This window comes from Emydura macquarii, unplaced genomic scaffold (assembly GCF_026122565.2).
Source record: "Emydura macquarii macquarii isolate MOO-44397 ecotype Brisbane River unplaced genomic scaffold, CSIRO-AGI_Emac_v2 contig_295, whole genome shotgun sequence".
NCBI classification, from domain to species: domain Eukaryota; kingdom Metazoa; phylum Chordata; order Testudines; family Chelidae; genus Emydura; species Emydura macquarii.
Window position 1 is genome coordinate 13,868,715 of NW_027130432.1, and position 8,400 is coordinate 13,877,114.

The following is an 8,400-nucleotide window of genomic DNA, read 5'->3' on the forward strand; positions in this document are numbered from 1 at the left end:
GTCACTGCTGCTTTCCAGAGCTCCCCGTAAAAGCATCTGCATCAAAAAAAATCCCAGTGCAGCATTTCATGAAAGGCTGGGTGGTGCCCACCCCTGAGGAAAAGCCCGTGCCAGGCCACATGTGACAGCACCGCTGCTGTTTGCTGCAGATTATTTTCAGGTTCCCAAAAGTGAGCTGGGCAGGTGGAGGGAAAATCCCTTTCCTGAGGGCTTTAGAGCCTGAATTCAGGCAGGGCCAACAAGCAGGGAATCCGGGCAGCCAGGAAGGAGATTCCCCTCAGAAAGGCATCATGGAGAGAGTCTGTTCCCTTTAATGGGAGTGGGGATCAGGGCCACCAACCCCTCTTCTGTGATGGGCTAGGGCACGGCAGCAGGTGCTGGGAGAGAGGAAATGGAGGAGTTGTTAGTGCCTGGGGCCCAGGAGCCATGGAACCCAGCTCCCCTCTGCTCAGAGCGGGAAAGACCCTCACAGGAGGGGGACTGTTGGCCCAGTCCAAGGGAGGCTTGCCCTGGCCTCCAAGGGGTGGGGGAGCACTGAGTGACTGCGCTCCAGCAGCCAGCCGGGAGGGCAGAATTACAGGGTAGTGAGGGGAGAGTCTCCCTGAGATGGGAGACGGCACAGGGGGAACTGCCTGCACCACAGCCCAGCCCAGGAAGGTGGGGGCGGTGGGGCAGACCTGGTCCCCAGGGGACACTGGGCCAGGCCAGGAGCAGGGGGCTGCAGGGCTGCGTTGGGCCAGGCAGAGGGCAGGCGAGGGCAGTACCTTGCCACAGCCAGAGCATGTTTCATTTTACTTTGGTTTTAATTAATGCCCTCCCATGCCACAGTGGATTGAGCACCACGCCCCTAGCCCAGGACCCCCCACGTGTCGTACTGGATCAGGGCACTGCCCCCTCCAGCCCGGGTCCTTCCTACCATGAATGGTGCCACCGTTTGGACAAAGAAATAGGTGCTTTCTTGTTGCTGCACAGACACTTCACGAAATCGTCTCGGGGCCTGTGTGACTATTGTCACCCCACCTTCCCCCACCTCCTGCTGCCACCCCTCTCTGATGCCCATCTCGCCACAGCTGGCGGCCTCATTGCCTTGCCAGGACAGGTGCCAGGCTCTGCTGCAGGGAGACGCTGTCCTTCTTGGGGATCTCCCTCACCGAGCCGGGCATGCAGCATGCCCAGGGACACACAGTGGCGTCACACCCTGCCATGCGCAGCGCTGGCCCAGGCTGCCTGATCCTTTGTAAGGGGATGGGGCCTCAACCCTTCCCCTCCTCCCCCAGCGGGTAATGACTCCTGAGGTCCTGTGGCTATGGGGTGGGCCCTGAGGAAGGGGCTCGGGTGGTCGCTCAATGCCTCAGCTAGCGGGAGACTGGGAGGACCAGGCAGGGCAGAGGAGCAGCAGCTGCAGGGAATCTCAGGACTGCCTGAGCCAAGGGACTCGGGGCTGGGGACTGGCTCAGGGGACTGGAGTGAGAGCCAGAGGCTGGGCTGGAAGAAGGCAGAGCCTGTGTCTTCTCCAGCTGCTCAGAGAGCAGGAAGAGCCAGTCACTCAGGGAGGGGGGCTGAGGCGGCTCCCCATCCTGGGTGTCCTGAGCACGACTCCCACATTCTCCCCCCAGCTCCAGGCCTGTGCAAGCCCCTCCCTGGGGCAGCTTTAAGAAGGCAAATGTTTGGTCGGTGCTGGGCAGGGTCTTGCTGGCTGCAAACCCTGTGGGCCCAGCCCCTGGGGAGAGTGCCTCTGGCTATCCACAGCCATGTCAGCCAGGAAGGGGCGAGCTACCCCTCTGAGTCCACACCCCTGGGCAGGGCCTGTTACCCCTTCCCAAAGGCACGATCACCCGGGAAGGTCATGCAGCGTAGCCAGGTGCAGGGGCCTGTCCTGCCGGGAGCATTAAGCCCAGGTGCGGACAGCAGCAGGCCAGACCAGCTGGAGTCATCCCATGCTGGGTACCATGGGTGGGGCAGGTGGGCCACAGGCTGGCTGCTCAGTTCACAGCTCCGGGTCCCGCCCTGAAGAAGCAGAGGGTGTCACACTCAGGAAGCCGGAGGATGTAACATCCCAGCCATTGGCAGGCCTCCGGAGTGGAAAACGCCAGCAAGGTCTGGGGAGAGTTGTGGATTTGGGGAACTTAGAACCTGCAGAAGGCTGGGCCCTGGCAGCCTTGAGGAACACCCCAACCCTCTGCCTTGGCCATGCGGCCGCTTCCTGCCGAACATCCCTGGCTGTGCTGACGTGCCCAGGTCTGCAGCAGGAGGGGGCGAGTGGCTGCTGACGATTAAGCTATCCCTGTGGCCACTGAGGCACGTGGAGAGGCAGTGTCAGAGAAACAGGTACGAAGTGCCCATTGGACAGATGCCCCCAGTAGCCCTTTGCACCATCCTCAAGCTGCCCCACAGTTTGCCTGCCCTGAAAGCCTCAGCCTTGGGCACTAGCAGACCAAGGGAGGCAAGGTCCTGGGGCCTGTGCCTGCCCTCCCCAGTTACACTGGTGCAGCAAGCTCAGCTGCCCAGGTCCCACGCCCAGGGGGAAGGACAGGCCTTTCTGGGAGATGCTGTTTCACATCATGTTCGTGAACAGGATCTGAAAAGCACCTTTTCCTCAGGCTGTTCCTGCAGACAGGCAGAGGTACTGTGCCAGCTCAGAGCGCCCGTTTAACCTCCCCTCCTGTAGCAGGACCTGCCCGTGCCCACCTCACACACCCCTCATCGCTTCCACCAGCCCCTTCCTCTGCTTTGCAACCAATGTGGAGCTAGTGGGTGTTATGCTGACCTCCTTGCTGAGGCGCTACAACTAGGCCAGGTCTGCCCGCCCTCCTGCCGCTGTCCCATGCTGCAGCAGCTCCTACCTGAGCTGAGCTGTGTGGGGACCTTTCTGCACAGCGCTGCTCTGCGGACGTGCCTCCCCGCTGGATCATACACCACCACCCTCGGACATGGCCCCGTGGCAACACTGCACATTGGCCCCCTGCTCAAATGCTACTTGTCAATGGCCAAAGACTCCTATTGGAACTCGCTTCCATTGCACACCCGCAGCTCAGAAGCCGTCGCACGCAGCCCCACCATAGCCCTGGATACCCTAGCCCTCTGGATAGCCAGGCCCACCACTGGCAGGCTAAGGTTTGCCAGTGGCTCTCAGAGCCATCAAGAGACGTGGGGCACTCCCAGGCCGAGGCCCAGTGCAGGTGCAGTCGTCAGACAACACAAATACCACAGGCAGCAGCAGCGCCTCATAGAATCATAGAATCAGAGTTGGACGGGACCTCAGGAGGCATCTAGTCCAACCCGCTGCTCAAAGCAGGACTAACCTCAGCTAAATCATCCCAGCCAGGGCTTTGTCAAGCAGCAGCTTAAAAACCCCTAAAGATAGAGATTCCACCACCTCCCTAGGTAACCTATTGCAGTTCTTCACCACCCTCCTAGGGAAAAACTTTTTCCTAATATCCAACCTGGACCTCCCCCACTGCAACTTGAGACCATTGCTCCATGTTTTGTCATCTACTACCATTAGGAACAGCCTAGCTCCATCCTTCCTGGGATCCCCCCTTCAGGTAGTTAAAGGCTTCTATCAAATCTCCCCTCATTCTTCTCTTCTGCAGACTAAACAAGCCTAGTTCCCTCAGTCTCTCCTCGTAAGTCTTGTGCTCCAATCATTTTTGCTGACCTCCGCTGGACTCTCTCCAACTTGTCCATATTCTTTTTGTAGTGGGGGGGCCCAAACCTGGACACAATTCTCCAAATGCAGGCTCACAAATGCCAAATAGAGGGGAATAATCACTTCCCTCGATCTGCTGGCAACGCTCCTACTAATGCAGCCCAATATGCTATTAGCCTTCTTGGTAACCAGGGTACACTGCTGACTCATATCCAGCTTCTTATCCACTGTAACCCCCAGGTCCTTTTCTGCAGAACTGCTGCTTAGCCCGTCAGTCCCCACTCTGTAGCTGTGCATGGGATTCTTCCATCCTAAGTGCAGGACTCTGCACTTGTCCTTGTTGAACCTCATCAGATTTCTTTTGGCCCAATCCTCCAATTTGTCTAGGTCACTCTGTATCCTATCCCTACCTTCCAGGGTATCTACCACTCCCCCTAGCTTCGTGTCATCTGCAAACTTGCTGAGGGTGCAATCTACCCCATCCTCCAAATCATTAATGAAGATGTTGAACAAAACCAGCCCCAGGACTGACCTCTGGGGCACTCCGCTTGTTACCGGCTGCCAGCTAGACATGGAGCCATTGATCACTACCCGTTGAGCCCGATGATCTAGCTAGCTCTCTATCCATTTTATAGTCCATTCAGCCAACCCATACTTCTTTAACTTGCTGATAAGAATACTGTGGGAGACTGTATCAAAAGCTTTGCTAAAGTCAAGGTATAGCATGTCCACAGCTTTCCCCACATCCACAGAGCCAGTCACCTCTTCATAGAAGGCAATCAGGTTGGGTCAGGCATGACTTTCCCTTGGTGAATCCGTGTTGACTGTTCCTAATCACCTTCCTCCCTTCCAAGTGCCTTAAAATGGATTCCTTGAGGACCTGCTCCATGATTTTTCCAGGGATCGAGGTGAGGCTGACTGGTCTGTAGTTCCCTGGATCCTCCTGCAGCTGCTCGGCCCTGCTGTGGTGAGAGAACACACACCTGGCTCACGCTGCACGGGCAGCCCAAGATCACGCAGCCAGCTCACGCAGATCAGGTGCCCTCCCTCCCACGAACAAGGGGACTGAGTGATATGGAGGCACTGGCACCACCTCCCAGAGACTGGCAAGAGATACTGAAGCCATGTGAACCCTTGACGTTTGAAGCCTTCCCAACCCTCCTCCTCCCCCAGGCTTGGGGGCCCACAGAGAGCATTTGTTAAACTCACTGCCTGGGCAGAAAGCAGCAGCAGCAGGTAACTGGCCTAGCCAGCCCATCCTTCACCCAGCACCTGGAACCAGGAACTTGGGTGCAGAGCTCCTGCTGCAGACTCTACAAAGAGGAGAGGCCAGTGAGCGATCCGACACAGAGCTAGTTCCCTACAACAAGGGGGGCGGGTTCTGTCGCCGGCTTTCCTGCCCCAGTGTCTGTTAGCAGTAACGCTGAGAGCAGAGTGCAGGGCCCCCATGGACAGTAGGGGCTGGTGTCTGTGAGCGTCTCACTCAGCCATTGCTTTACTCTTCTCAGCACCCAGCGCGAGATTCTGTGCTGCACCTTGGAGAGGAGGCCTTGTCCCCCCCAATCCTGGACTGCCCCAGACAGCCCCATAGGCCTGGCTAGATGCCAGCAGCCTCCTGGGGCTGCTCTACAGGCCACAGAACTGCATGCAGCTACCTCACAACCGGGGCTCGCAATAGGGCTTTGGAAGGCAGCTGCACCTGTCTGCCACAGTGCCTGCTCCAGGGGCTCCTCCCCTGGTTGGATCTGGGCTTCTCTGGGCTCCTTTACACCACTCCAGGCCCTTTCCAGCATAACGGGGCTGGGGACCTGGCCCGCAGCCTCTCCGAGAACTTGGACTCCAAGCTTTCTCTTAACTAATAGACCCTTTTCCCAGGATGTCTCCTGTGGGGCGAGCTGCACTCCACGGGTGGGTTGCTTCGTGATGGAACCATCTGGTGCGGCCAGCACTCCGTGACTCCCCATTTCCACACTGCGGGAGAGACGCTGTCGTTTACCACACTGCAATTCTGCGTAATCAAGACACCTGCTCTGTTTGAACTGCTTCCTAGACTGCTTGGGGCTGGCCTAGATTCCAGAAAGAGCACGTGTGCCCAAACTGACTGACTGCTTCTTCTTCGGCTTTTGATTATCCAGGGGGTTGTCTGTGGTGAAAGAACTGGGTTGAATTATTCATCAAAGAGAACTTTGCTTTGGAATAACAATCTAGGGAGTACAAAATCTCTTGATGAAACAAATTCTGCATGAAAATAGTGAACTTTTGCATCCTCCATTCAGGAGAAAGGGCTCGTCAATATCACTTATTAAACCGGGTGAACTAAAATTCTCAAACCTAGAAAATGTTCTCAAATATTTTGACACTCAAGTGGGAATCCTGCCCGCCTCCATACCCACAGCCAGCCCAAGGGACCCTACCTCAGCCACGTGGGACCAGATTTGATTCTGTACAGCCCAGTTTAGACTGTAGGAGCCCAGGTTACGTCTGCAGTAAAGATGCCGTCAGGGTGAGAAATAGCTAAAGCCGGGGACTGCTGTGGGACATGCGAGGGCATTTTAACTCCCGGGGGTCACCACATCTCCCCCGTCCCTAACAATAAAGCATGGCTCAGGGAGAGGGCCTAGAGGTCACAGCAAGTCCCCCCCTCCCAAACGCCCCAGCTCAGGCAATGGGCTTGGCAAGCTCCAGCAGAGCAGGGAGGGGTGTTTGCTGTTCCCAGGAACTCCCCCTCCATCCAGCCCACCCATGGGAAGATGGAGCCCAGCCCACCTCTGCCTACATGGCAGTGTTCTTAGCCCACCATTGCTCATTTACCTGGTCCACACTAGACCCATCTGTGCTCACTCCTTGCTGCCCCCTTTCCTCCTGGTCCAGACCCGCACTCCAGAGACAGGGCAGAGACTGATTTCCTTCCAGCCACCCTGGCCCTTGGGCTGCATACCTGCCCGGATAGCCAGGGCTCCTGTACCCCCGCAACCCTTATGACTGGATCCCAGCTTGGCCAGGGCGCCCCTGCTGCCTGCCCCCAGCCGCTGAACATCGCTCGTTGGCTGGAAGTGACCTCGCACCACATGGCAGCCCACCCACTTGGGCAGCGCAGGGCCCACAAACACCCCACCTCGGGAAGCCACTCTGCGCAGGGACACCCAGTGAAGCCAGAGCCCGGGCCCAGGGTACTGAGCCCTTGGTGGGACTGAACAGGGTAGTGGAGAGATCACCCTCCCCTCACTGTGACCGTCGGCCCAGGCTCAGAGGGGCTCAGGTTGAGGTTGGGGATGGCTAGCGCAGTACCTAACCCCACCAAACCGTGACCGTGTTCACTAGTCTAGACACACCCCACAGAAGGGACACCATGGACGACCATCAGGAGCCGCAGGTGAGTGCAGGAGACAGAGCTGCCCTGGGGCAGGGCCCGGCCTGGCCTGCGGGCTCCCTCCCGCCAAAGATAACTAAGTGGAGATCGCTGCGTACAGACCAGAGCCAAATGCAGTGGCCCCTGGAATGGCTTCCCCTGCATGCCCTCAGCCCCCTGCCTCCCCGCCACTGCGCGCTCTACAGGGAGACTCACAAACAAGCAAGCAGCAAACCCAGCCCATTCAGCAAGTCCTCGCTCTCACAGGCTGGGTGGAGAGCTTGTTATTGCTCTGATTTGAAATAAGTGAGTCCATTTCTTTGGACACGCGTATGTGTGTAGATGGGGTGTTTAGAAGGGGGTGGTTGTGCATGTAGAAGAGGGTGTAGTGGGGGTGTGTGTAGAAGGAAGTGTAGAAGTGTGTGGGTGTGTAGGAGGAGGACATAGGAGGATGGGTTTGTGTATAGAAGGGTGTGTGTAGAAGACTGTGTGTGAGTGTGAGTGAGTGAGAGTGAGGTAGACGACCTACCCATTCTGGAGCAGTATTGCTGGCTGTGGGCAGACTCCCTGGCCAGCAGCAGCATCTGGCTGCCTAATGATCTTGGCGTTCCTTAAATAACAATCCAGTGAACAAGAAAGGAACAGATCGTTACTCAGACAAACAGGAGAGCTTCCTGGGGTACTGCTGGATGCAGTCATGTTGTTATTGTTCTTATAACCCCTGCCTCCAGGGGACATCTCTACATTCCTAATACTGTCCCATTCTCTAGTGAGTCTTTACCATTCACTTCCTCCATACCCCTTCTCCAGGCAGATTAGCAAGTGAGTTTCCAGACCTTTAATCTCCCGCTTTTATCTTCTCAGTATCACCGTTTCATTAGAGTCTGAGTTCTTTTCTTGTTCCTCAACTGTTTCTTCTTTGTGTGTTGAGGATAAAGGATCAGTCGGAGGGGAAATGCTTGAGTCTACATCTGTTATCAATGTGTTGGAACTGTCTGGGATGACTCGAAAATCCCATTGACTACATCAAAATGTGTCCCCTAGTCTGTCTGACTACATATGAACTTGGATGCAGCTGTTCTTTAATGGTATCCCTTTGGGCCCAAGTATTAGAGGTCTGGTTCCTCAAGCACACTGTTATCATCTGGGTTAAGAGGTGGCAGATCACAGGTTCTTTTATCAATAATATTTCTGCTTTCACCTTCCGAACACTTGCATTGTTTTGAGATCGCAGCAAGTTCTCAGTGATGGGTAAATTAGACCTGATCCTTCTTCCATTAACAGCTGTGTTGGAGAAAAGCCATTCTCCAGAGGTGTACCAGTAACCAGTAACACTTTATACAAATCACCCCCACTGTCAAAAGTAGTTTTCATAAGGTTCTTTACTGTCTATATAGACCTT